Raw genomic sequence first — 26,624 nt, forward strand, 5'->3', positions numbered from 1 at the left:
GTAACTAAAAAGCATTTGGCATTCCTCACATCCAGCAATATATTCATAAAGCACAGTAATTCAACCATAGCACTCTGGTAACTCCTGCAACATAGATCACTCTTAGCACTTCAACAAAGCTCCCATAGAGCATGGTGACTCCTTCCGCACCAGTAATGCACCCTTAACTCACCAGTTGCACATGGTACACCTGTAATGCAGCTTTACACTTGGTCACTATTTCAATATAGCAACTGCATGTTATCTTCGGGCATGGGTGTTTTATTGTTGGCATGGAGCCACATTTTAATTTTCTCCAGTTTCTACCAATCCGCTGCTTCTTCTTCCCTCCAGTCCCAAACGTGGGATTGTGAGAAGCTCCATATGTTGCTTGTGTGGGTGGGAGCGCCGACCCCAAAGGGTGTGTCTGAAATAGAAGCATCTAAAAAATAAATGCATTTTTTGAGTTTTTCATTGTCAGAGGAGGGCTGTGCCTTTTTCTGTCTGCTTCATCCGGCCTACAGTGTGCATTATGTGCGAGTCCTGGTGTGTGTTTATGAATAACTCCACATATACAACACATGTATACAGATTAAAATATTACTCTAAACTCTTACCGCCATATTGTAAGCTGTGGCTGGGGACTACAGTGTGCGTCCTGAGCACCCCACCCCACCATGACAGCTACAAGGGGGGCAAGTGGGTGGAGGAAGGCATTTGGATAGTCCATCATCGGAGACCTCTGCTCTAGTCAAAAGAGGTCCACAAGGGCTGTCGGGGCACCGTGAAACCCCAGCCCATGGCATATCATTGGACTGTTGTGTGTATGTGGGAGTCATGCTATATAGGTTCTCTTTAATATTTGTATCTGATGTAATTTGGTGATGTGTTATTAGGGCACTGCGAAAACTACCTATACTGCACACCCTGGCTGTTGCAATATCCCTTGTCCGTTTAAGGTTACATAGGCGGAGATATTTTTCAGCCAGTACGTGTTTCATCCTGCAGCAGTAACGTCTGTGGCTTTTTCAGGGCGGAAATTGGTCACAGACACAGATGGGTGCAGATGTAGTCCGTAAACTAGAACAGACCGCATATCCTCACATAAAGACCTCAGTTTTACTGCTCTTTCCTGACGACACAGCGAGATTCAATCGCCATCTGCAGATATAGTGCACTTTTGCACACGTGTGACTCTGACCAATTTCCGCTTTGAAAAAGCCCCAAGCTCAACTGCCCTCCGGTGAAACACTGAGAAATATTACAACCTGTGTAACTGGAAGAGGGCAGAGCATATTGCGACTGTTTAACATGAGAAACGTAGACATCCATGTGAGTGTGAAGATAAAAAGTGGAATAAAAATACATTTGTACAATAAATGTATCCTGTGTGTAAATCGACCAGTCCATGCAATACTGTGGGATTAGTACCCATAATTGTGGGTGCTCCACAACCTCCTTGTTTAAATGTTCTTAGTATGACTGGATAGAGAGCCTTACCCGGTTTAATTTTTACCAGTACCACAAGCATCCCTTAAACTATACACCTGGCCAGTGCAGGGATAGGATTTCTGGCAGTCTGGCACTGTCCGTGTGGCCAGATTGAAATGGCAAGCATGTGGGCTTGTTTCAGCCCCTTCATGACCTATGGGAACCAAAAAGAACTGCCCCACACTGTCCCTTTCTGACTGGCACACCTGGCAGTGCCAGACTGCCTGCAATTGCAGACTAGTCTCTTACCATTTTTTTCACATTTTAGTTGGGTTTGGGCATGATAGAAGTTCAGTCTAATGTGTTCTGTTGGATGTTTGTTGTGTTTTCTATATTTTGGTGAAAGGAGATGTTGGGGACTGTGAAAGTCTAGTTCACGGCATATCATGGCTGTGTTATGTGCAGGCAGGAGTTCTATCTAATCATGTGTTGTGTTGGTGTTTGTGTGTGATGCATTTTGGTGACAAGTGCTGTTCGGATCCCTACACCAGCTGCCTGTGCTGTTTATCTATATTGTGTTGCATGTTTGTGATATGTTGTATCAGATGTAAGAATACCATTCAGCAACAAGGATAACTGTTGCTAAAATCAATGTGAATTTGAATGAACTTTGATTCAGAATCAGTTAATACATTCTTAGCCCTTTCAAAGCACCAGTCTTTATTCAGTTGGTGTAATATAATCCATGTTATATTCTGCTAAAGTGTCTCTAGCGTGTTTGTGGCATCGTGAAACGGATAGTGAGGCTCACTGGTTAGAGGAGGCAGACCTGGAAGCAGAGGTCAGCCCGGGACCAGGGTTCAATTCCCGGCTCGGCTGGGTCTTGAGTCCATAAATGTCCATGGACTCGATAATTCTCGCTCCAGTGCATGCTCGATTCATGGGTTCACACTCTGCGACTCTGGGCAATAGCTTGCTTAATCTCCACATGGGCCCCTCGCGGCGGGATGCCTGGCTTTCACCTTGTGGATGCCCTGCCGGGTTATCTTACAGGGGAATACCAGGATGGGTTCCCTAAGCAAGCGCTTAGAGACCGCTTGGTGATTTGCGCTATATAAATTCCTGCACATTTACATTTACATTGCAGTCATTTGAAACACGTTTCCCTTTCTATATGCCATACATGTTTGTGGCTGGTGATAGTGAGACTGACAGGGGAGTTGTCTGTATTGTTTTACATATGCTGAGTAAGGTGTATTGTTAATGCAATGGCAATATGTTATTATGTAAATTAATAAAACGTTATAATGTAATGCTAATATAATATAATTTTGCACATATTTGTATGTGATGTTTTTGGGTGGCAAATGAAATATTGTAGTTGTGTTGGGTGTATGTGTAGTCTGCTGCAGGTGCTTTGTTTTGTGTCTTGGGGCAGGTTCTAAGTGGCAAGTGCTGTTTGGAGCTCTCTGATAGCTGACTGTTTAACATATCTGAGCTGAGTGGAGGCTGTGGGGGGGGGGTGCACTGTCCAATGTGTTTTGTTGGGTTGTGGTCTATTCTGGGCGAATTAAGCAGGCAATAATCATGCTTAAGTTACATAGAAAAGAGAGCTATCATGTAGTTCTGGCTATAATTGAAATAAAAGCTGGGATTCAAGAATGAGGGGGAAAGAGCATGTGAGCCGGGACTGGACGCCTAAATCCAATGTGGCTGCCTGGCCGCAACACTCCTGTGTCTGGTCCATGCGTGGCTCTTGTCTCAAGGGTGTACAGAAGCATTCAGAAGTGAAGTTCAGCCCTGGCATTAAATCCAATGTGGCTGCCTGGCCGCAACACTCCTGTGTCTGGTCCGTGCGTGGCTCTTGTCTTGAGGGTGTACAGAAGCATTCAGAAGTGAAGTTCAGCCCTGGCATTAAATCCAATGTGGCTGCCTGGCCGCAACACTCCTGTGTCTGGTCCGTGCGTGGCTCTTGTCTCAAGGGTGTACAGAAGCATTCAGAAGTGAAGTTCAGCCCTGGCATGGGCGTGGTACCTTCTGTGGTCTTCAGTACGAACACTGAACAAGTCGATCAATGGGAGATGAGATTGACAGGGATGCCTCACAGGTTGCTGTTCTCTAGTGAGTATTAAGAACTGTACCCAAAAGATGCTCTCTGAACTGGGGATGCATGTCTGTGGCTGCCTCTGCAGTGGGCACAGACCCTGACCAGAGCTTTCATATGTGATGGGCCAGAGATGCGTGGAACCGCCACCAGGCCATGCTGCCCTTGCATCTTCTGTTAGGCCAGTCGCATACAGTACTTGGGGCCTAAATCCGGCACCTCCATTGTTTTTTAGCTGCTAGAAAAAGATCGATTCACTGATAAAGTATTTATGAACACAATTGCTCTTGTTATTTGATACTTGAAAATCACCGAGATGCAATTAGTTTGGCATCACTGAGCCCTCTGGTGAACCAGATGTGACTCTTCTGCTGAGGGAAGGCTCCCTCTCTAGCGCCGGTAGGCCTCTTGGTCCAAATTAAGGGCACAATAACCTACTCCGATTGAAGCCCTGGATTCAACCCACTCGTGTCCAGGTGTCACCCAAGGCCACCCTGATTTTTTACATTACTTAAAGGCCTCGCTGAGTTATGGCGCGACACCAAGGACCTCTGACCTGCAGATCCAGAGATTGATTCAGAGCTGGTCAAACCGGTCCAGCGTCTGAGGATGTTCGTTCTCCACAAATTGTGCCTCGGAGCTCCCCGTCGGATGCTGCTCTCACCTGGCCTGGAGGGAGCTACGGGTTATGGTTGTCGGAGGTGGTTTCTGGTCCTGCTCCACTGGGAGTGGTGTGCCCATCCTGAGACGTTAGTAGGGGATGCACGTACGAGTCTCTTACCTGTTCCTCACTCCATGGCTCTCCCTTCACGTTCATTAATGGATCCACCCCTTGCCAGGACGCACACTCAAAGGAGGAACAGCATTGTGGGAAGAGAGGTGCTGTGTGTGGCATCTCCCTCTGGCACCAATCCAAGGGCACGATGTCAGAGCTCACACACAAGTACGTGTGGCTTTGACTGTGACGCCACAGCTCATGTTCAGGTAGAGGTGGGCGGGCCACTGAAACCGCGAGCCAGGCTCGAGACTGAAGCCTGGCTCAGCTCGCGTCCTGTTGGAACCTTGAGCCCATAAGGAGCCGAGCTTTCATGTGACTTCTGCCTCCCACCCTCAATCTTAACGATTCTCAGAGCCACCGACTGTAGAACTCGGGAACCAGGTTCGATTCGTGGCATCAGCTGAACATCTTGTGATTCTGGGCAAATTCGTAAATTTCCCCCAGTGCCTATAAACAAGGCATGTGACCTTGTGTAATGTAACTGGCGCTCATATAAAGCGCTCCAGTACCTTTGGGTTGAGTTTGTGTTCTATTTTAAAAACTGCAGAAGAATGCACAGAGAGGTCAAAACAAAGCCTTAACAGGAAAGACAAATAGATACCTATTTACTGGCTGATTTGTACAGCGTAAATGTAAATGTGTTGTACTTGTATAGCGCTCTGCTACCCTAACCCACTCATACCGCTGTGGAACCCTTCCTGGCTTTTCCCTGTGAAATGTCCACTCCTGGGCACCCCCAAGGTGAAGCCAGGCATCCCAACGCTGTTGGGGCCGTTGTGGAGATTAAGCAAGCTATTGCTCAGAGTTGCAGAGTGGGACCCATGATTAGAATAGGCACCGAGGTGATAAATAACGGGTCAGAGGAAATTGAGCCCAAGAGCCACCAAGGCGGGAATTGAACCCTGGTCCCGGGCCAGACCTCTGCATCAGGGTCTGCTGCTCTAACCATTGAGCCACACTTCTCCACAAGAGTGAAACCAGAAAACCTGGATAAACCGTGACTTACCTGCTTAAATTGTCTGGTCTTAGGCAAATATTTTATTTCACCAAAACTCTTTTTTATTCAATATCCCATATGACAGCACTTTCGAATATGTGAGTTCAGACAACCAGTCGTACAAAACTATCACTTTCATTAAGTGCTTCTCAGTGCAGAGCCATAATGGGCCCTATTAATATCAAAGCTTCCAATATATTTCAACTTTAAAGGCACTTTATCTAATTTTATATAGTTTGCTGTATGATTTACATAATGCATATTTTCAGGGCTCCTTTGTGCATGGGCGCTAAGAGATCCGAGCTAGACTCTAGGCTCGGCTCCCCTGCTAATTCGCTGGCTCGCCCACCTCAATGTCCAGGTGTCGGTCCTCACCTTAGTTGTCAGCTGCTTGGAGTCTGAGGTAACAGCTCTCACTTGTCAGAATTTGTGTTTGAATGCACAGCATATGCTATCTCACACTGCCCCCCATCCCAGATAATAAGAACAACCTGCTTTTATATAGCGCTTTAAATAGCGCTTCTGCCCATTCTAAGCGCTGTAGATAACAGGTTTTATTTATTACTGCATTGACTGTAGTGCTGGTGCTCTAACTTGACAAGTTGGACCAGCAAGAGTTTGTCATAGGATGCCGCTTATCAAATGCTGGTCGTGCTGAGGAATAGTCAGTCACAATTGCCCGACTCATACATGTGACTGAATCTATCACGGATTTGCTTTGCTTTCAGGGTACCAACCTATCTAGAAATTCCTTTATTAATAAACAGGGCTGCCTTTTGGCTTTTTTACTAATTCTTTTATTTTGTGATGTTTTTTAGATACTCCACACAATAAAGTTTTTTCTGGGCGGGGGTGGGGGGGGGACTATTGTTGGATGGGCTGCTGAACCCACACCATTCTAAAAAAAAAACATACATTTTTGTTCTCAAAAAGGATGCATCGACTTAGCAATCCCTTGTCACTGAACTAATAGTTTGTGTGGATGCGCTCCTTGTGAAAGAGCTGAATACCTTCACTCACATTGTAGTTAACCAATGGCTGAGGTGGGCGGGTCCACTGCCCCATGCTGTAATGGCGGACGAGAAATGTGACTGACACTACAACAGACCAGTGGCGAAGCGGCTGGCTGAAAGTCACCATGAGTATTAATATATAATGTTAGTAAAATCTAAATGTTTCAGAAAGCGCCAGGCCAGAAAGCGGATAGCTCTTTTAGCGGTCCGGAGGGCAGTACTGGGGCCATTCGATTTTTAGGCACAGTGGGCCATGACTTAATGCCCCGACATTGGGTAGCCGTAGACAGTAGTCCATCCATGTAAGGCTGAAACCCCAGCGCCATGTACCGCATGTTGTCTTGGTACCGCTCCAAGCACACCAAGGGCCTGTACTACCACAGAACATGACTGTAAAGAAAAGGCACTCGAAGAGAAGTAGAAAGGATTCTTTTTACAGTAACATGTAGAAACTGCTCCATAACAAGAACAGCCTTCTGTTCCCTGGAATCCCCTGGAACTTCTCCAAGAGGTGCCTTATTACCAAATCGAAGTTATTTGTTTAAATGCCACAAATTCTGCCTTTGAGAAATCCATTTACTCATGAAAGGGATTTTATTTTTAACCTGCCGACACATATTTGTGTGTGTTTGTTTTCCAAGCTGTTTCCAGGGCTGATGTGTGTCTTGGGGGGGAAAGGCGGCTCCGTCCCAGTGTTGGAGGAGACCTGGGCCCGGCGTGTGGGCGCGTGACGGGCGGCTCCGTCCCAGGGTTGGAGGAGACCTGGGCCTGACGTGTGGGCGTGTGACGTGAGGGCTCGTGCGCGTGCGGGCGCTTGACGGGAGGGCTCGCGCACAGGCGGAGGGCCGCGAGGAGGGTCTGTGCAGCAGAGCATGGTATTCTTATCTTACCTGCTATGATTCTCTCCACAGGATTGCGATACAGTCCTCACGACAACCGAGGGTTCCGTTAAATATCCGGGATCATTGTGATCTACTGCCGTGCCGTGGTCTGTGAATAAATATAGAAGAGGACTATTTTCATATCAGGGCTTGAACTGAACGCAGGTCTGTGCTCCTGTATGGGGGGGGGCTGCGAGGGCTGTAAGGGAGTTACGTTGCACTAGGAAGGAGGGCCCTTGTAGGATGTAGAATTGCCCTACATGCCTGATTTCAGGGAAGGAGGGGCATATAGAGGGCTGTATAGGTTTTCTGGACTCGAAATCGCATGGAGGTTGTAGTGTGTGTCTCTATCTATGTGTGTCTCTCTTTCTACGGAAAGGCTATAACCATATATCCCATATATCGTGTATGACAAGCAAGGGGCTGGAAAGGATTGCAGGGGTCCCTGTTTCCCTACGGAGTTTTAGGTTAGGTTTGCACTGGGCTTCTGAAGTCTTGTGGAAAACTTGTAAAGCACTGCACAGGACTGCTTTTGCCTCGAATGCCTGTGCCAGAGTGCGGTGGGTTTCTGAGCCTGTATGGGGTGGGGGGTGTTAAGGGAGATGAAACACAGACAGGTGGTGCTATGCTACATAAACGGGGGCACGAGGGTTCTGATGTCCTGGAAGGGTCTTGAAATGATTGCAGAGTACTTTTCTTGTGGAGTGGTACAGTAATCTGTGCAGGGTTGTATGATCCGAATAGGGTCTTGAGTAGGAGTGCCCTGGGTTTTTGATGTCTTTTGAGGGCCTGTAAAGAACTGAACGCGGCTTGTGATCTGGCGGGGATTGTAAACCACTTCAGAAGAGCTAGATAGGGAGAAGTTATCTCTCCCAAAAGAGAAAATGATTGGTTCAAGCACCCAATGAGCGCATGGCTTTCTGTTTTTCAAATATCATGTATGGTGTTTTGTGTACTGAAAATGAGGGGTTAATCTCCACATACCAACCCTGCTGGGTTGTGAGTAGAGAGACCATCTCCCCAGTGTGGAGGAACTTCTCTAGACCCGGTTTCCCGCATGTGGCCTGTGGCTTTAAACTGTTATCAGTCTGTGTTAATCTCTTCCTTTTCGTAAATTCCCCTGGGGCATACCAAGGGTGCCATGGACCATAACGCAAGCTGGAAAAAAGTACCTTCCAAGGCCTTGTCCCCTTGTAGGTGTTGAAACAAAGCAAGAGTACAGAGGGCCTTCGGACTCCTGGCGCCACTGCACATGTTGCTCTGTTGATGCTAACGCCTTGTGTCTGATTGCTGATAAACGTCCAGCTTTTTAGGCCTTGTGTAGAGACAGCTTTAGCGGTTCCATTCGCCTCATGTTTCCCTAAGAATAATAATAAAAATACATGTATACACATGTGGGGAGGCCTTTCTGCATCCATTAGTTGTCTTGTGCTGTGAGTGACAGCATTTTTCCTGATCATATATACACAGCTACCTGAAAAGGAGTGCAAATCGGTGTCAAGAGTGGTGACACTCACCCACCACAACCCCCCACCACCACCCACCCACCACACCCACAAACAGGGAGATCTCTTGAGGTCCCCTGTGTGTGCACAGACAATGTCCCATACACAGCGAGCCCGGAGCCCTCCGTGGCTACCTGGGTCGCTGCCTCTGACTCAAAGTAGAGGCAGAGCCGCCCTGAAGGGATCGCGGAATGGTGGCACTGCTCCCCGTGGGCCCCCACTCACCTACTGCCTACTTTGTGGGATGGCCCGATCTCGGGGACACTGTGGCCATCAACACTGCTTGGGGCCGTGCAGGGGGAAGGTGAATGCTGCGTGGTGGCGGTCCCCGAGTGCAGGGTCTGAGTCACTGGCTTAAAGGTTTCTCTGTGTGCCCAAAGGATCATGGCGTTGCTCCAGCTGGGAGGAGTGCGTTGGAGACCTCGTGCAGCCGTGCTTGGGTGCTGCGCTGGATCTGGAGGTGGAGCCATCAGCAAGAACCTTCTGCACTGAGCCCATCCTTGGTGATCAGGTAACACAGTTTAGATGAGGCTACATTGAGAGGTGCTGCTGCGGCTCACTACACACTTCGTAGAGTCAACCGTTACAATTCCAAGCCTCCGGGTCAAACAAGGCAAACTAAACGCTCCACATGCACTATTTCCCAAATCAGGAGGCTGAGCAGTGCTCACCTCCGGATGGATTGTAGAAACCAGGAGCACACAACGGCGCTAGCCCCGTGTGCTTGGAGCCAGGAACAACGCTCACTACACGCTGAGTTGTTCACAAAGCCCCGTGCCGGACTCACGAGTCACACAGCTGGTTTCAGGCGGAATCCTTCTTGCTCCCCTGGAATCCAAATGACATGGAGGGGGCTGCAAGCAAGCCTCTTGAGAGCACTGGGGCACCAAGGCAGGGAACAAGCAGCAGGCCAGCACAACAGGGTTCTTGAGCAAAGTGGCAGTCCTTCTTGCAGTCCAGCAGGCCACAGGTCAGCACAACAATCAAGGGAGTCAAATGGCGGTTCTTCCTGACAGCATAACAGTTCCTTATGGCAAGGTGCAGTCTATAGAGCCAGCAGCCTCTGGTTACAAGTCCCACCAGTGGCTAAAATCATGGGGTCTGATCCCCTGTACTTGTACTCAAAATGTCTTTGATGTGAAGGTAACTTCAAACAAACTTTAGAAGTGCACAAGACCCCTTACTTCAAACATCAGTAGGGGGTAAAATAGCCCTTTACAAATGTAAGTGTCAATGCCCCTCACTCTCCCAGCCCCGGGAGATCATTCAATATGCAGACCAATGCAGATGCAATCCTGTTACACCCAACACTTCCTGTGTGATGTGCGGTCTTGAAAGTATGCACAAGCCCAGCTGTCGCTCAATACTAGACGATTGGAGTCAGGCAGCAAAGCACAAAGAGTTATAAGAACACAGAAAGGCCCACTTTCTAAAAGTATATCTTGTACCATATACTAGGGATGTATAGGTAAGTTAAATATACCAATTAGGAATATGCCAGTTCAACCATATTTAAAGGAGGAGTACAGCCACTTTACCAATAGTTTGCATGGTTAAAGCGCACAGACTTCTAAAGGCAGCAAAAAATAGATGGTCCAGCAAAAGGTAAACAATATTGGATGAGCACACAGAAAAGGCATAATTCCTACACTGGCGGCATACACTCGGTGACAAAATATCTCTAGCCCATTCTTTAGATCACCCACACAGGGGCGGCTCCTCCGCCAGGGCAGAGGAGCATCGCCCGAAACATAAAATGGGAATAACTACCATTTTATGTTTCTGCTTCTTGCACTGCGGGAAAGCAGAAGGGTTTGGTTGCAGGTGGGCGGGGCTGCTCTGCCAGCAGGGCTGGGCAGGGGAGGAGTGGTGTGCCCACTCCTGAGTGCTGCCCTTCTCCATGCAGGCTGTAATGCAGCCTACATGAAGAACATGGCCGGGACATTAGCCCCTGGCTGGGCGGCGTCCCCACAACGCTGCTTGAAGCATTGTGATTGGCTTAGGGGTGGGACTGGGAGCCTGGCTACTTGCTTCTGAGTTCGCAACCCCCCACCCCCCCCCCGACAACCACCCGCTCACCCCGCGAGTCATGCCAGCCACGACTGTATCCATAACAATGTAACGTCTAAACTCATGCTGATATCCCTTCTAATACCATACGACACCACTGAATATCCTGAAATCTACACGCACCATCCCAGATCACATCCTGAAATCCACTCCGACTCCAGCCACTCCAGTCCATATTCTGATGTCCACCCTAACACTGCACCACCTGGCCCATATACTGGCGTCCACCCTGATACTGGACCACGGCTGTCCACATCCTGACCCTGGAATAACTGAGTAGACATGTTGACATCCCCCATCACCCTGGACCACCCTAGCTGACATCCTGACAGCCACCCTGTGATTTGACGTTCCCACTACATATCGTGACGTCTTTGCTGGCATTTAACCACCCTATGGCTGGCCCGCCCCAGAAGAATATTCTAAGCGCCTGCTGTATCCGGTCTTATGAAGGAAGGCACAGAGATCAGAGGCAAAGGGGTGAATGAGCGGAACGGATGTTCTTCTGCAGGAAATGGAGGGAAATTAATAACATTTGTACTTGTACAGCGGCTGCTGCTACTCGGCAGGGGAGGGAGGCCCCCTGAGTGCCGGCATTTCTTCTATTTAAAAAGGCAGTGCCCTGGCCCTTTTCAGGACCAATGTTATACGTTTATTGTGAGTCTGTTTTTCTTCAGGGCTCCTATGATTGTATTGAGGTAATTCCGTTTGTGTGGTCTTGCTTGCCTTTTTAAGCAGGGCTGCTGCCTTTACTGGGACCCCGCCGGCGCTTCTAATAATAGCAGCTTTGCATCTAATGGACCCCTTTGATAATTCTCAGTAGGACTGATTTACTTATAAGGAGTGAGGTGCTTATAGTGGGACAGCATTGTCACTTCCCAGAGGGGTTACTATGACGAGCACCTCCACAAAGTGGTTGTCAGGGCTGACTTTAGCACTGGTGGTGCCTGGTGCGATAATCTTTTTTAGCCCCCTTGTCCAACTCCCCCCCCCCCCCCCCCCCCACCACCAACGCCACCGACCTCCTCCTCATATTCCCTCATTACCACCTGGTGAAAGGGACCTCCATCTCTCCATAGCCCCTCTCTTGCATGCATTTAATTTGTTTTAAAGTGCTGGTAAAGGCTGGCTTTACTAAACCACTCAGCTAGCCACTTTAAATACAGTTCTGTTCTTTGCAGCAGGCATATTAACCCTCTGTGCTACTGTATGGCGAGTCAAAACTGACACTAGACAAAACTCAGATCTCTCTAGCAGGAAAATTAATCAGAGTTATCTTGCTCCCTAAAATCTGGACGCACAACTCTGCATCAGCAGCTTTTAAACTGTAAGTCATTGCTAAACACAGCGGCCCCACCTGAGGTCAGTGCCCAGTGCGGCCACACCAGTCGCACTTCCCTAAAACCGGCCCTGGTGGCTGTATTTGTCGTGGGACAATAATGACACTTTTCAGCAGCACTGAAATACTTGTCATGGGGCTGTGATGGATTTCTTAGCAGCACTGAGGTACCTCCATCATAGTGGGGTGGCCAATACTGGTCTACAAAAGCCCAGTCCATGTTAGAATTTCAGTATATTCACACAAGATATATTTTCAAACAGTTAATGAAAATGGTACAGAGGTACATAGTCAGTGATTACCCTGACAGTATTGCATGAATTTGTCAACCATATACCTAAGTTGGACACCAAACTGGACTGACACAGCACAACACAAAGGAGTGTTCTACCTCTAAAAGCGCAGGAGTAACACTTCTCAGCAGCAGTACTGTAGTTGGAATGTGATACTACAAACATTTCAGCAGAGATGCCTAAAATTCCTTACCACAATATTGGTACTTCTCATCCGCACCTCTATGCTTGTAGTAGGATGGTATTAGCACTTCTCACTGGTGATGCTGTACCACTAATAGAACAGTATTGCCAGTTCTCAGCAGTACTGCTGGAACTGTAATGGTACCAGCATTCCCTAGCAGGATTGCTGTAGGTTAAATTGATAGCATCACCACTTCCTGGAATTGCTGTTATGCCTCTCTTAGGACACACTTGGAAATGTTCATGAGCTTTGCTGTGCTTGTAATAGGATATGACCAACATGTCTCAGCAGGACTACTACATCTCTAAGCTAAATGCTCTTAGGGTCATAGGTACCAAAATGCAGGAATTGTGATTTCCTTACTGCAATTCTTTCCAAATTGCAATCAGGAAATCGTAATTTCTAATGTACAAAAAACTGCAGGTTTTAAATAGAGATTCATAGTGGGTCTCAAAATGGCCTAAGTCATGATTATTAATGAATAGGTTGCCATTTGCGACCCATGAGGAATGGCAGTCATCACAGGGATGGTGGCCTGCTAGGGTCAGCAGGCCAACATGTCTGTGATTGCTTTATTGAATAACAATCTTTTTTTTTTTTTTTTAAATACAGACCGTTTTCCTTAAAGGAAAACGGGATGGGTTTCAAAAAATAAAATGAAACGTTTGAGTGTCAAGAGTAGGCAGTGGTCTGTGGGACCACTGCCTGCTCTTAAAAAAAACTGGTTTCAACATTCACAAAGGGAAAGGGGTCCCGTGAAGACCCCCTTCCCATCTGCAAATGGTAACTACCTCCTTTGAGGTGTAGGTAAAATATTTATGTTTTGCAACTGTAATTCAGTCACAAAACATTCACACATGCCACTGCCATTCTGTGTTTGGAAGGGATGCACTAAACCTGCCCCTTCCAAATCCTGAATTTCCGACAACAAAAAAAGAATTGCACATATGCCCCTTAGTTCTCCTCAGTATTGTCAGTTCTCAGGAGCACTGCTACACCTGTAATAGGACAGAACCTGTAGTACTGAGTGGGCTGCTATCCCTCTAATAGGACAGTATTGTCAGTTCTCAGGAATACTGCTGAGTTTATCATAGGACAATCAATCAAGGGAATTGTAAGCGCGCTACTCACCTGTGAGGGTCTCAAGGCACTGGAGGGGGGGGAGGGGGGGTGAGGGGGGCAAGCAGCTCCACTCAGTCGAAGAGCCAGGTCTTGAGTGTCCTCCTGAAGATGTTCAGGGAGGGAACGCGTCTGATCGGGATCTCGTTCCAGGTCTTGGCCGCGAAGTAGGAGAAGGCTCTTCCACCTGTTCTGGCCCTGCAGATGTGCGGGGTTTCAGCGAGGGCGAGGTCGGCGGATCGTAGGTTTCTCTTGGGTACGTGGAAGGAGATTCTCTCATTGAGGTATTGGGGTCCGTGTTGTGGGGGCATTTGTAGGCGTGGGTGATCATCTTGAAGGTGACTCTTCTTGACGGGGAGCCAGTGGAGGTTACGCAGGTGTTGAGTGATGTGTTTGTGTCGAGGGATGCTGAGGACGAGTCTGGCTGCGGTGTTCTGTATGGTCTGGAGTTTTTGGACCAGAGACTTGTTGATTCCGGCGTAGAGGGCGTTTCTGTAGTCCAGTCTGCGGCTTATGAGTGCATGGGTGACGGTCTTCCTTGATTCGGGGGGGAAACTATTTCAAGGTCTTTCAGAGGATGCGGAGGGTGTGGAAGTAGCTGGAGGCGATGGTGTTGACCTGTTGGGTCATGTAGAGTGAGGAGTCGAGTATGATGCTGAGGTTGAGTAGGATGCAACATCCTTTATTCCTTCCTGGAAGTTGAGTTTGGTGGCGACAGGGTCCATGGTGAGGGAGAGGATGAGCTGGGTGTCGTAGGTGTAGGATACTATGCTGAGTCCGTGCTGTCTGACAATGGTGGCGAGGAGGGTCATGTACATATTGAAGAGCGTGGGGCTGAGCGACGATCCTTGGGGTACTTCGCAGTTGATTTCCGTGGGTTCGGAGAGGAAGGGTGGTAGGCTGATCCTTTGGGTTCTGCCGGTGAGTAAGGAGTGGATGCAGTCGAGCGCAGTTCCCTGTATGCAGCCTCGTGGAGTCTGGTGGTGAGTGCAATGGGAGACAGTGTCGAACGCTGCCGAGAGGTCAGATAGGATCAGGCGAGCGGTGTGTCCTTGGTCGTGGAGGGAGGGTGCGGATGTCATCTGTGGTGGCGAGTAGAGTGGTTTCGGTGCTGTAGTTGCTGCGGAATCCAGATTGGGAGGGGTCGAGGATGGAATTTTCTTCGATGAATTTTGTCAGCTGGGCATTGACAATCTTCTCAGTGACTTTGGCCGCGAAGGAGAGGAGGGAGATGAGTCGGTAGTTCTTGAGGTCCGTGGGGTCTGCTGAGTGTTTCTTGAGTAGCGGTCTGACTTCTGCGCGTTTCCAGTCATTGGGAAAGGTTCCGGTCTTGAAGGTGGTGTTGATGATGCATCATAGTTCTGGAGCGATGGTGGTGGCGGCTCTGTGGTAGATGTGAGGTGGCCAGGAGTCCATGGGGGCCCCTGAATCGGTGCCTTTCATAGTCGAGGTGGTGACTTCGGTGGTGACTGGGGTCCAGGAGGAGACAGTGGGCTGGCTGGAGTTGCTGGGGAGGGAGGTGGTTTCGGAGGCAGGTGTCTGGCCGTTGAAGTGGTCCTAGAGGCCCTTGATTTTCAGATGGAAGTACTATCCGAGCTTGTTGCAGAGGTCCTGGGAGGGGGTGATGTCTGTGGTTTCGCTGGAGGGTTTGGTGAATTCCTGGATGACTCTGAAGAGTTCGCTGGAGTTGGCGAGGATCTTGTTTTGAATGAAGGTCCTTTTGGTGGATCTGATAGGTTGGTGGTGTTCTGTCATGGCGTTCTTGTAGATGGTGTGATCTTCTGGCATTTTGCTGTTTCTCCAGTTTTTCTCAAGGCGTCTGCAGGTGCGTCTGGATTCTTGAAGGTTGTGGTGAACCAGGTGGCCTTTCTGGGGCGTTGTCTGTCGGAGTTGCGTAGGGGTGCGAGCTCGTCTGCGCAGTTGGAGATCCATCTGTGGAGTTCTTTGGATGCGAGGTTGGCGTTGGTCGAGGTGGTGGGAGTGTTGCGGTTGAGGGCGGAGTTGAGCTGCTCCTCAGTGATTTTGCTCCAGTTCTTTCTGGGAGGGCGTGGTGCAGGGTTGGGCAGTTGGTTTGTTGACGCTGTGGTAGTTCGTCCAGGGGGGTTGTGTGGTGTGGCTGAAGCAGATGCTGTTACATCCTGCAAAGATGGAGTCAAGGGTGTGTCCTGCCTTGTGAGAAGGGGTGTTGACGAGCTGTTTCAGTCCGATGTTGACCAGGTTGTCCAGGAGAGTGGCGGAGTTGGGGTCGCTGGGGTTGTCGAGGTGGAAGTTCAGGTTTCAGATGAGTATGTAGTCCATGGTGGCGATGGCGTGGGGTGCGATGAGATCGCAAGGGTCCCGGTGAACGAGGCGCGAGGTCCGGGGGTCTGTAAGCGAGTGTGCCGCGGAGTGTGGTTCTCGGGCTGGTCTGGATTTGGAAGTGAAGGTGTTCGGTAGTGGAGAGGGTGTCATTCGTGGTGGAGAGTCTGAGGGAGCCCGTGTGCGATGGCAAGTCCCCCTACTGGGCAGTTGGGGCGGTCTTTCCTCTGGATAGGACAGGGTCTGCACTTCTCAGCAGACCTGCTATACCTCTAATAGTACAGTATTGCTTTCGTTCTCAGGAGAGGTTTCGATCTCAACAAGGTCCTCTCCCTGAATAGCAAGTGTACTCTGCCTTCTGCACTTCGCAGCAAGACAAGCCCGCGGCCCTAGAAGTGTCCTGGAAAATGCCTGTGACTCCCATTGGACATCCGCTCTACCAATCAGAAGCTTATTCTAAAGACGCAATGCCAGTTGAAGACTGCACTAGTGCGGCGATGATCTGAAGTCCATGGTTGTTGTTGAATTAAGGGCTACAAGACTGCTTATTTTTCTTCCCCAAAATCTAGTGTCTTCAGGTTTCAGACCTCTGTGTAAGAAGTGGATAAGCAGCAGCTGATGCCACCGCTGGCGATCTTGGCAGGCTGGTCGAGGTGCTTGGCTTCTAAAACAACAAGTATGCGCAGGCCCCCGCTCTTTTCCTAGGGCCGCTGCGGCGTGCCGGGGTCGTAGCCGCCTAGTTTTGATTCACCTCACGTGATTTGATCGCCTCCTCGCACCACCCCACACTTCCTGTTTCTTTATCTTACTCTCGCAGGTGTTTGTTCATCCTTCCCTGCTATTTATCTCCCTTTGTCACTGTTATTCTAGAAATTTCTCTTCCTCCTCCATCTCCCTTTCTCTCCCTCTTGCTGTGGGTCGCTGCCGATAATGAAAAAAAAGTCCCTGTCCCAAATCAAGGGTGCTGGTGTAACCACCGTGTCAAGTAAATCGCTGGAGGCGCTAGTCTCTCTTTCAGTAAGGCTATCTTTTATTAAATCGTGTTATAATAATAATAATAACCGTACCAGACTCGCGGGTACAGAATGGTGAGAAGAAAATGGATCAAATTGTGAAGGTTCACCCTTGAGAAAGAAAGGGAGTGGGAGAAAGTAACATGTCTCGTGGAAGAGACTGAATTAAGGGAGGGGTGGCCATGGCGGAAGGTGCCAGTGAGAAGCAAGCCGAGGTCGCAGGAGAGCCGCCCGAGGAAGGAAGACGCCGCCAGAGGTGAGAGGGGATGCCAGCACAGGTCGCAGGAGGGGTGTAAAGGAGAGTGAGGAGAAAGCATCGAGCCGTGGAAGGAAGGGAGAGTCTCACCAAGCTGGAGGGGAGAAGCCGAGCCGGATCCTGTCGGAGTCACAGGCGAGAGAGAGGCTCTTCCTGGTCTGGGTAGTGGGTGATGGGAGGGTTCCGGAAGAGCAGGATGGGAGAAGCAGGCACAGGTTATGTGGGAGTCAGTGAAGGAACAGAGGATTTCCAGGGAACTGGATGCCAGCCAGGAAGCCTCCCTTCCTCGATGTAAGTGACGTGCCGTGCGCCGGTGCCAGAGCCAGTCACTGGGGCGACAGCAGCTTGCATTGCAGCTCCAAGCACAATCTCCCAGTAGCGTTACTTACAGTGGAAACCCATGGACTGGACCAGCGCGTCCCATGCACTCTGTCACACAGCCCTCTCGAAGCACGGATTACAAGAGGACTGACTGGGACTGTGGTGATTACAGCCGCTGGTAAATACCACCACCACGAGGGATGTTCTTACTAATGTGGTGAATACCCAGGCTGTTATCACCACAGTCCCAGTCAGTCCTCTTGTAATCCGTGCTTCGAGAGGGCTGTGGGACAGAGTCCATGGGACGCGCTGGTCCAGTCCATGGGTTTCCACTGTGGGCCGGGTCCTGCCTGTGCTCAGCTCCATCACTTCTTAAAAGCAGGTGCCGAAACGGGTCTCTATCGAGCTCTCCATTTTCGTCCTCACTCTCAGAATGGAAAACAAGCATTTGCAATGCAATAGGTCTCGCATTTGCAAAAGTTTGAGCTATTGCCATTGTAAATGACAAACCTTTTATCTATGTGTTGGTTTTGAAAACAGATAAATAAATGGCATTGTCATTTACAAAGCCAATAGCTTAAACTCTTGCATTGTAAATGACAATGCCTTTTATTTATGTTTTAAAAAAAGAAACATAAATAAAAATGCATTGTGATTTTTAATACCAATAGTTTAAACTTGTGTAAATGCGAGACCTATTGCATTGCAAATGCTTTGTTTTTACTTTGCTTATCTGATGGCAATAAGTATTCAGCATAGTGAAACAGCTAACAGAAATCCATCTCTCAATGGGATTGTGGCATTCTGATGTGAATATTAAAATGGCGTGTGCTAGGGAGTGAAGTGTTTGCGGGATACTTATTTTACACCCCACAAACAGCTGAAAGGCGGAGTCGGCCATTCCAAACTTGAAACAAGTGGCCCACACACCCGCCCCCACGAATTACTGCAAGTCGTGGAACTGATGCACAAGGACATGAAGCGATTAGCCCAAGTTCACACGTTTTTTATAAGCCTGGAAGCACGGGTATCACCTTCTCCTTCCAGAGCTGAGCACTAATCCTCTGGTTTACATCTTTCTCCCAATATTCCCAAGTTACTTAGCAGAGACACCGCCCTTAAGAGGCACAATATGTGGCTGGGGAATAAAGCCCTTTGAACCCGAAACACCGAAAGAAGCGCACTGGACTCGATTACCTCAATTTACGTTTTAGTATGTACTTTTCACTGCATGGCTAGCACGTTTACTGACCATAGAGTGGGCGTTTAAAAAGTGCCCGACAATTATCATTTCTAGTCTGAATAAGAAAGCAGCCACCTGTGTACAGTGACTTTCTTACCTAAGACCGTTAGTCGGGTCCCGGCGCGGAAGTAAGCTTCTCGATTGATACACAGTGCTTAGGGACCGTGGCAAAACTACCCTGCCTCGCAGACCCCGAGGTGGACCCACAACCGGTCTGTATTCTGTGTATTCAAGGGTAGCTTCACCCTCCCCAGCTCCTCTGACCCCCCATAACAGATATGAAGCTAAGACAGTGTGCTGAGCAAAGGGAAACGTGAACTCACCAGTGTTACCCTGGTACAGTGCCACACTGCCCAACATTCTGTGGAGCGTGTCCCCTGCCCAATTTTGGCAGTTAGAGCCCCTGTGAAATCAAAAACTTTACATAGAACTGTTAATCTGGTCCCAGCGCAGAAATACAGTTTCTCGTTGTTCACAGTGCTGCCAGACTATACAAAAACACGGGTGGCACAGAATAAGCAATGCAAAGGAGGCGACTTCACCCAGGACTCCTCCAAGCCAGCTGGCACCTTTAGACACTTGCAGTCACTATATGTGCCTTTAACTCCCCATTCACGATAACAGCATCCTTTAGTAGCGTTGTACACGTCAAACACAAGCACAGGTCATCAGCCTGGCTGTGTGCTACTTATGCAACGCAGTCAGAGGTAAGCAACGTTTATAACGAAACTTTTTTTCTGCATGGAATCACAACGCGGTTGTTACAACGACTGCGTTGTGATTCCGCATACCATTACTCCGCAAGTCGGAACAACGACTTGCAGAGGTGGGAGTAAGGTGTTGGATTTAAAATCCAACACCTTCCCTACTGTCCGCACAGACTGGAGTTGAAATAGTAAATTATACTTTTCCAACATCCAGCGCCCTCCCCCCTCCGCAAGTCGTTGTTCCGACTTGCGGAGTAATCGGTATGCAGAATCACAACGCCGTTGTTGTAACAACCGTGTTGTGATTCCCTGTGGAAAAAAAAAATGCGGGTTAAGGAGGTATATTCACAGTCAGCAGATTCCCCATTGGAAAGGGAATTTAAGATGTTATTTCTAAGTAATAGCTGAGTTTTAAAGTTAAAAAAAAACCCACAAAACAGAACGCGGTGTCCCTGAAGTGGACGCCGCGAAAATAAAAATAAATAAAGTGAGCATGGTGTCCTTAGCGGGTGCCGCGTTCATGAAAGTAATAAACGTAGAGCGCATAGCGCTGTGTGGGGGGAGTTGAAGAAAATATAGCACAAAAGTCCTGAGTCAGTGATGCAGATTAACATTTCTATCTCAACCGCTAACAAACAAGCGTGCGGTGGGAGCGTGTGCGGCAGAGAGGAGACGCCATGCACATGCACATGGCCTGTCCGTGCGCGCATGTGGTTTGTCTCCCTTCGCACACCAAACTGACTATAAGTCTCGCCAAGGCGTGCAGCACATGCGCTGCGTTGCTAGGCGAGACCTAAAAATCTAAACTCAGCAGTTTACTGTTTTTGATGTCACTTCAATTTTTTTGCAGTTATATGTTGCAAAACTCAAAGTGCTCTACATGAGCACCAACAAAGACACCTCTGCTCCAAAGTTGACCGCTCTAGCCATTACGCCACAACCTCTCGCTCAAGAACTAAAGCATTTTCAATATTATATACAACAAAGCCATAGTTGTATGTATGCATGTAATATATTTATCTTATACAACTAACTACCTTTGATAAAGCCTATAGTGCTGACTTGTTGTAGGTGTAAAGTTACTTGTTGTATTATATATGGGGAGGCAATAACAGAAGCAGCAAAATACCAGTCAGGCGGCACATTATACTGCGTATATATTTTTAGCATAAATGTTTTAGGCCACGCTCTTAATTATATCGGCCACACCCCTTTGAGAGACCCCCGTTTTTTCATCCCACTTAAAACCCTGTGAATACCTACTGTTCCATGCACAGTTAGGTGCTTTAATCACCCAATTAGGCGTGTGTCCATTTTTACTGCATATTTTCACCTGCTGAAACTTACCAGGGAATTGTGGAAGGCACTGTAATTACCGCTATACTCGAATTCTGATATGTGCAGTAACAGCAGGTACTCCATATACCAGAACTCATCATTCCACTGGTAATCAGGACCTTGGTGTAGCCACACATGCAGTACAGATAGATACACGTGCCCTTTTGTAGAAGATCCTGCTATGTTACAGATAAGTACCCCTCTTGTGCAAGCTCCTTCTACATTGTAGACACATTGCAGATTAGGGACGGCACCTCCAGTGGGCGGAGGAGTGTCGAAGCAGAAACATAAAATGGGATTTTACATACCATTTTATGTTTCTGCTTCTCGCATTGCGAGAAAGCAGAAGGGTATGCCTGGTTGGGGGTGGGCGGTCCTGCAGGAGTCCAGGGCAGGAGGGGCTTGCCCACTCCGAGTGCGCTGAATGTTTGGTCGGCCCCAGGGCCGACCAAACCAGTCATACGCACTCTGCATTTACTCTATGTAGGCTGCATGCAGCCTACATAGAGAAAATGGCGTCCCCGTAGACGCCTGTGGGGTCGGCGTCCTAGCCAATCACAACGCTGCCATTGCTCCTGCTGCGGTAGATCCCCCTACATTACAGATACCTGTCCACTGCTGTGCAAGCTCCTTCTACATTGTAGACACATAGCAGGCATAGCTCCTGCAGCGGTAGACCCTCTTACATTACAGGCACCCAGCCCCTGCTGAGGTGGATCTTCCTATGTTACAAGCACACAGCTCCTGCAGCGGTGGACCCTCCTACATTACAGGCACACGGCTCCTGCAGTGGCGGACCTTCCTATATGACAGGCCCACAGCTCCTGCAGTGGTGGACCCTCCTACATTACAGGCGCACAACTCCTGCAGCGGTGGACCCTCCTACATTACAGGCACACCGCTTCTGCAGTGGTAGACCCTCCTATGTTATAGGCACACGGTCCCTGCAGCAGTGGACCCTCCTATATTACAGGCACACAGCTCCTGCAGTGCTGGACCCTCCTATATAACAGACACACGGACCCTGCAGCAGTGGACCCTCCTATATTACAGGCACACAGATCCTGCTGCTGTGGACCCTCCTGTATTACAGGCACACAGCTCCTGCAGAGGTGGACCCTCCTATACTACAGGCCCACAGATCCTGCTGTGGTGGACCTTCCTATATTCCAGGCACACAGCTCCTGCAGCTGTGGACCCTTCTGTATTCCAGGCACACAGCTCCTGCTGTGGTGGACCCTCCTATATTACAGGCACACAGCTCATGCAACGGTGGACCCTCCTATATTACAGGCACACAGCTCCTGCAGTGCTGGACCCTCCTATATTACAGGCACACAGCTCCTGCAGCGGTGGACCCCCCTATATTACAGGCACACAGCCCCTGCAGTGGTGGACCCACCTATATTACAGGCACACAGCTCCTGCCGCGGTGGATCCTCCTATATTACAGGCACACAGCTCCTGCAGTGGTGGACCCTCCTATATTACAGGCACACAGCTCCTGCAGCGGTGGACCCTCCTATATTACAGGCACACAGCCCCTGCAGCGGTGGACCCTCCTATATTCAGGCACACAGCTCCTGCAGCGGCGGACCCTCCTATATTACAGGCACACAGCCCCTGCAGTGGTGGACCCTCCTGTATTACAGGCACACGGCCCCTGCTGCGGTGGACCCTCCTATATTACAGGCACACAGCTCCTGCAGAGGTGGACCCTCTTATACTACAGGTACACAGACCCTGCTGCGGTGGACCCTCCTATATTACAGGCACACAGCTCCTGCTGCGGTGGACCCTCCTATATTACAGGCACACAGCTCCTGCAGCGGTGGACCCTCCTATATTACAGGCACACAGCTCCTGCTGTGCTGAGTCCTCCTATATTACAGGCACACAGCTCCTGCTGTGGTGCACCCGCCTATGTTACAGGCACACAGCTCCTGCAGCAGCGGACCCTCCTGTATTACAGGCACACAGCTCCTGCAGCTGTGGACCCTCCTATATTACAGGCACACAGCCCCAGCAGCGGTGGACCCTCCTATATTACAGGCACACAGCTCCTGCTGTGGTGCACCCTCCTATATTACAGGCACACAGCCCCTGCAGTGGTGGACCCTCCTATATTACAGGCACACAGCTCCTGCAGCAGCGGAACCTCCTATATTACAGGCACACAGCTCCTGCAGCTGTGGACCCTCCTATATTACAGGCACACAGCCCCAGCAGCGGTGGACCCTCCTATATTACAGGCACACAGCTCCTGCTGTGGTGCACCCTCCTATAGTACAGGCACACAGCCCCTGCAGTGGTGGACCCACCTGTATTACAGGCACACAGCTCCTGCCGTGGTGGATCCTCCTATTTTACAGGCACACAGCCCCTGCAGTGATGGACCCTCCTATATTACAGGCACACAGCTCTTGCAGCTGTGGACCCTCCTATATTACATGCACACAGCTCCTGCAGCGGCCGACCCTCCTATATTACAGGCACACAGCCCCTGCAGCGGTAGACCCGCCTATATTTCAGGCACACAGCTCCTGCAGCAGCGGCCCCTCTTATATTACAGGCACACAGCTCCTGCAGTGGTGGACCCTCCTATATTACAGGCACACAGCTTCTGCTGTGGTGGACCCTCCTAAGTTACATGCACACAGCTCCTGCGGTGGTTCACCCGCCTATGTTACAGGCACACAGCTCCTGCAGCAGCGGACCCTCCTGTATTACAGGCACACAGCCCCAGCAGCGGTGGACCCTCCTATATTACAGGCACACAGCTCCTGCTGTGGTGCACCCTCCTATATTACAGGCACACAGCCCCTGCAGTGGTGGACCCTCCTATATTACAGGCACACAGCTCCTGCAGCAGCGGAACCTCCTATATTACAGGCACACAGCTCCTGCAGCTGTGGACCCTCCTATATTACAGGCACACAGCCCCAGCAGCGGTGGACCCTCCTATATTACAGGCACACAGCTCCTGCTGTGGTGCACCCTCCTATAGTACAGGCACACAGCCCCTGAAGTGGTGGACCCACCTATATTACAGGCACACAGCTCCTGCCGCGGTGGATCCTCCTATTTTACAGGCACACAGCCCCTGCACTGGTGGACCCTCCTATATTACAGGCACACTGCTCTTGCAGCTGTGGACCCTCCTATATTACATGCACACAGCTCCTGCAGCGGCCGACCCGCCTATATTACAGGCACACAGCCCCTGCAGCGGTAGACCCGCCTATATTTCAGGCACACAGCTCCTGCAGCAGCGGCCCCTCTTATATTACAGGCACACAGCTCCTGCAGTGGTGGACCCTCCTATATTACAGGCACACAGCTCCTGCAGCCGTGGATCCTCCTATATTACAGGCACACAGCTCCTGCAGTGGTGGACCCTCCTATATTACAGGCACACAGCCCCTGCAGTGGTGGACCCACCTATATTACAGGCACACAGCTCCTGCAGCGGTGGATCCTCCTATATTACAGGCACACAGCCCCTGCATGGGTGGACCCTCCTATTTTACAGGCACACAGCTCCTGCAGTGGTGGACCCTCCTATACTACAGGCACACAGCTCCTGCAGTGGTCGACCCTCCTATATTACAGGCACACAGCCCCTGCAGGGGTGGACCCTCCTATATTACAGGCACACAGCTCCTGCATCGGTGGACCCTCCTATATTACAGGCACACAGCTCCTGCAGCGGTGGACCCTCCTATATTACAGGCACACACCCCCTGCAGTGGTGGACCCACCTATATTACAGGCACACAGCTCCTGCAGCGGTGGATCCTCCTATATTACAGGCACACAGCCCCTGCAGGGGTGGACCCTCCTATATTACAGGCACACAGCTCCTGCAGCCGTGGACCCTCCTATATTACAGGCACACAGCTCCTGCAGCGGTGGACCCTCCTATATTACAGGCACACAGCCACTGCAGTGGTGGACCCTCCTATATTACAGGCACATGGCTATTGCTGTACAAGATCCTCTTAAAGGTGAGGTAACCATACCCTGTTGCCGAGGCTTAGGCTTCCCTTCCAATACAAATGCCCCTGCCCTGTTGTAGAAGCCCCTCTTTCAGAGCAGATCCCGATGCCCTGTTGTCGAGGACCCTCTTTCAGTGCAGATCCCGATGCCCTGTTGTAGAAGCCCCTCTTCCAGTGCAGATACCAATGCCTGTCATTGAAGTCCTTCTTCCAGTGCAGATACTAATGTCGGTCATTGAAGCCCCTCTTCTAGTGCAGATACTGATGCCTGTCATTGAAGCCCCTCTTTCAAAGCAGATACCGATGCCCTGTTGTCAAAGCCCCGAATCCAGTGCAGATTCCGATGCCTGTCATTGAAGCCGCTCTTCCAGTGCAGATACCAATGCCTGTCATTGAAGCCGCTCTTCCGGTGCAGATACCGATGCCCGTCATTGAAGCCACTCCTCCGGTGCAGATACCGATGCCTGTCATTGAAGCCGCTCTTCCGGTGCAGATACCGATGCCTGTCAATGAAGCCGCTCTTCCGGTGCAGATACCAATGCCTGTCATTGAAGCCGCTCTTCCGGTGCAGATACCGATGCCTGTCATTGAAGCCGCTCTTCCAGTGCAGATACCGATGCCTGTCATTGAAGCCGCTCTTCCGGTGCAGATACCGATGCCTGTCAATGAAGCCGCTCTTTCGGTGCAGATACCGATGCCTGTCATTGAAGCCGCTCTTCCGGTGCAGATACCGATGCCTGTCATTGAAGCCGCTCTTCCAGTGCAGATACCGATGCCTGTCATTTAAGCCCCTCTTTCAGTACAGATACTGATGCCCTGTATTAGAAGCCACCCTCTTTCAGTGCAAATACCGATGCCCGCCATTGAAGCCCCTCTCCAGTGCAGATGCTGATGCCCATCATTGAAGCCCCTCTTTCAGTACAGGTACCGATGCCCTGTTGTGGAAGCATACACTATTGGGTGATGATTTACCGGGTTACTAATTGGCTCTCACTAATTGCGGGTGTGTTTGATTGGTATATTGTATTCAACAGTAGTGCTCCCAGGGAAGGGGGAATCACCCAACCCCCTTAAATGAGACCGCAGGTGGTCTCTCTATAACAATTCACTACCCGAGCACACACCAAGCCCCGTCATATGAACATTCAATCAACATTTATGACACATTTCTTGTTTATCTTCATGCCCTTTATTTTCTTTCTTTGTTGCCCAGCCTTCCAGCACGTGTTTCTTTTTCTAGGGCAAGGCAGCAAGGCAGTCTACTCTCCATCAATACCCACAGCAAGGCAGTCTACTCTCCATCAATACCCACAGCAAGGCAGTCTACTCTCCATCAATACCCACAGCAAGGCAGTCTACTCTCCATCAATACCCACAGCAAGGCTCTCTACTCCTTATCAATACCCACAGCAAAGCAGTCTACTCTCCATCAATACCCACAGCAAGGCAGTCTACTCTCCATCAATACCCACAGCAAGGCACTCTACTCCTTATCAATACCCACAGCAAAGCACTCTACTCCTTATCAATACCCACAGCAAGGCAGTCTACTCTCCATCAATACCCACAGCAAGGCACTCTACTCCTTATCAATACCCACAGCAAGGCACTCTACTCCTTATCAATACCCACAGCAAGGCAGTCTACTCTCCATCAATACCCACAGCAAGGCACTCTACTCCTTATCAATACCCACAGCAAAGCAGTCTACTCTCCATCAATACCCACAGCAAGGCACTCTACTCCTTATCAATACC

The 26,624-nt window shown here is 49.7% G+C and overlaps 1 protein-coding gene across 5 annotated transcripts in view; it reads left to right on the top strand.

Moving 5' to 3' along the window:
* Nucleotides 1-26,624, top strand: part of SEPTIN9 (septin 9) — an 844,294-nt gene that overhangs the window by 704,114 nt on the left and 113,556 nt on the right. Inside the window, exon 1 of one of the 5 annotated variants that reach the window (XM_085616882.1) lies at nucleotides 9,068-9,199. The exons of the other annotated variants lie outside the window; for them this stretch is intronic. The gene's annotated coding sequence lies outside the window, so the exon portion shown is untranslated. Of the gene's footprint in view, nucleotides 1-9,067; nucleotides 9,200-26,624 lie in introns of those variants that run through there. 5 annotated transcript variants of the gene reach the window in all.

The sequence above is a fragment of the Triturus cristatus genome, chromosome 7 (assembly GCF_964204655.1).
Source record: "Triturus cristatus chromosome 7, aTriCri1.1, whole genome shotgun sequence".
Classification (NCBI taxonomy): domain Eukaryota; kingdom Metazoa; phylum Chordata; class Amphibia; order Caudata; family Salamandridae; genus Triturus; species Triturus cristatus.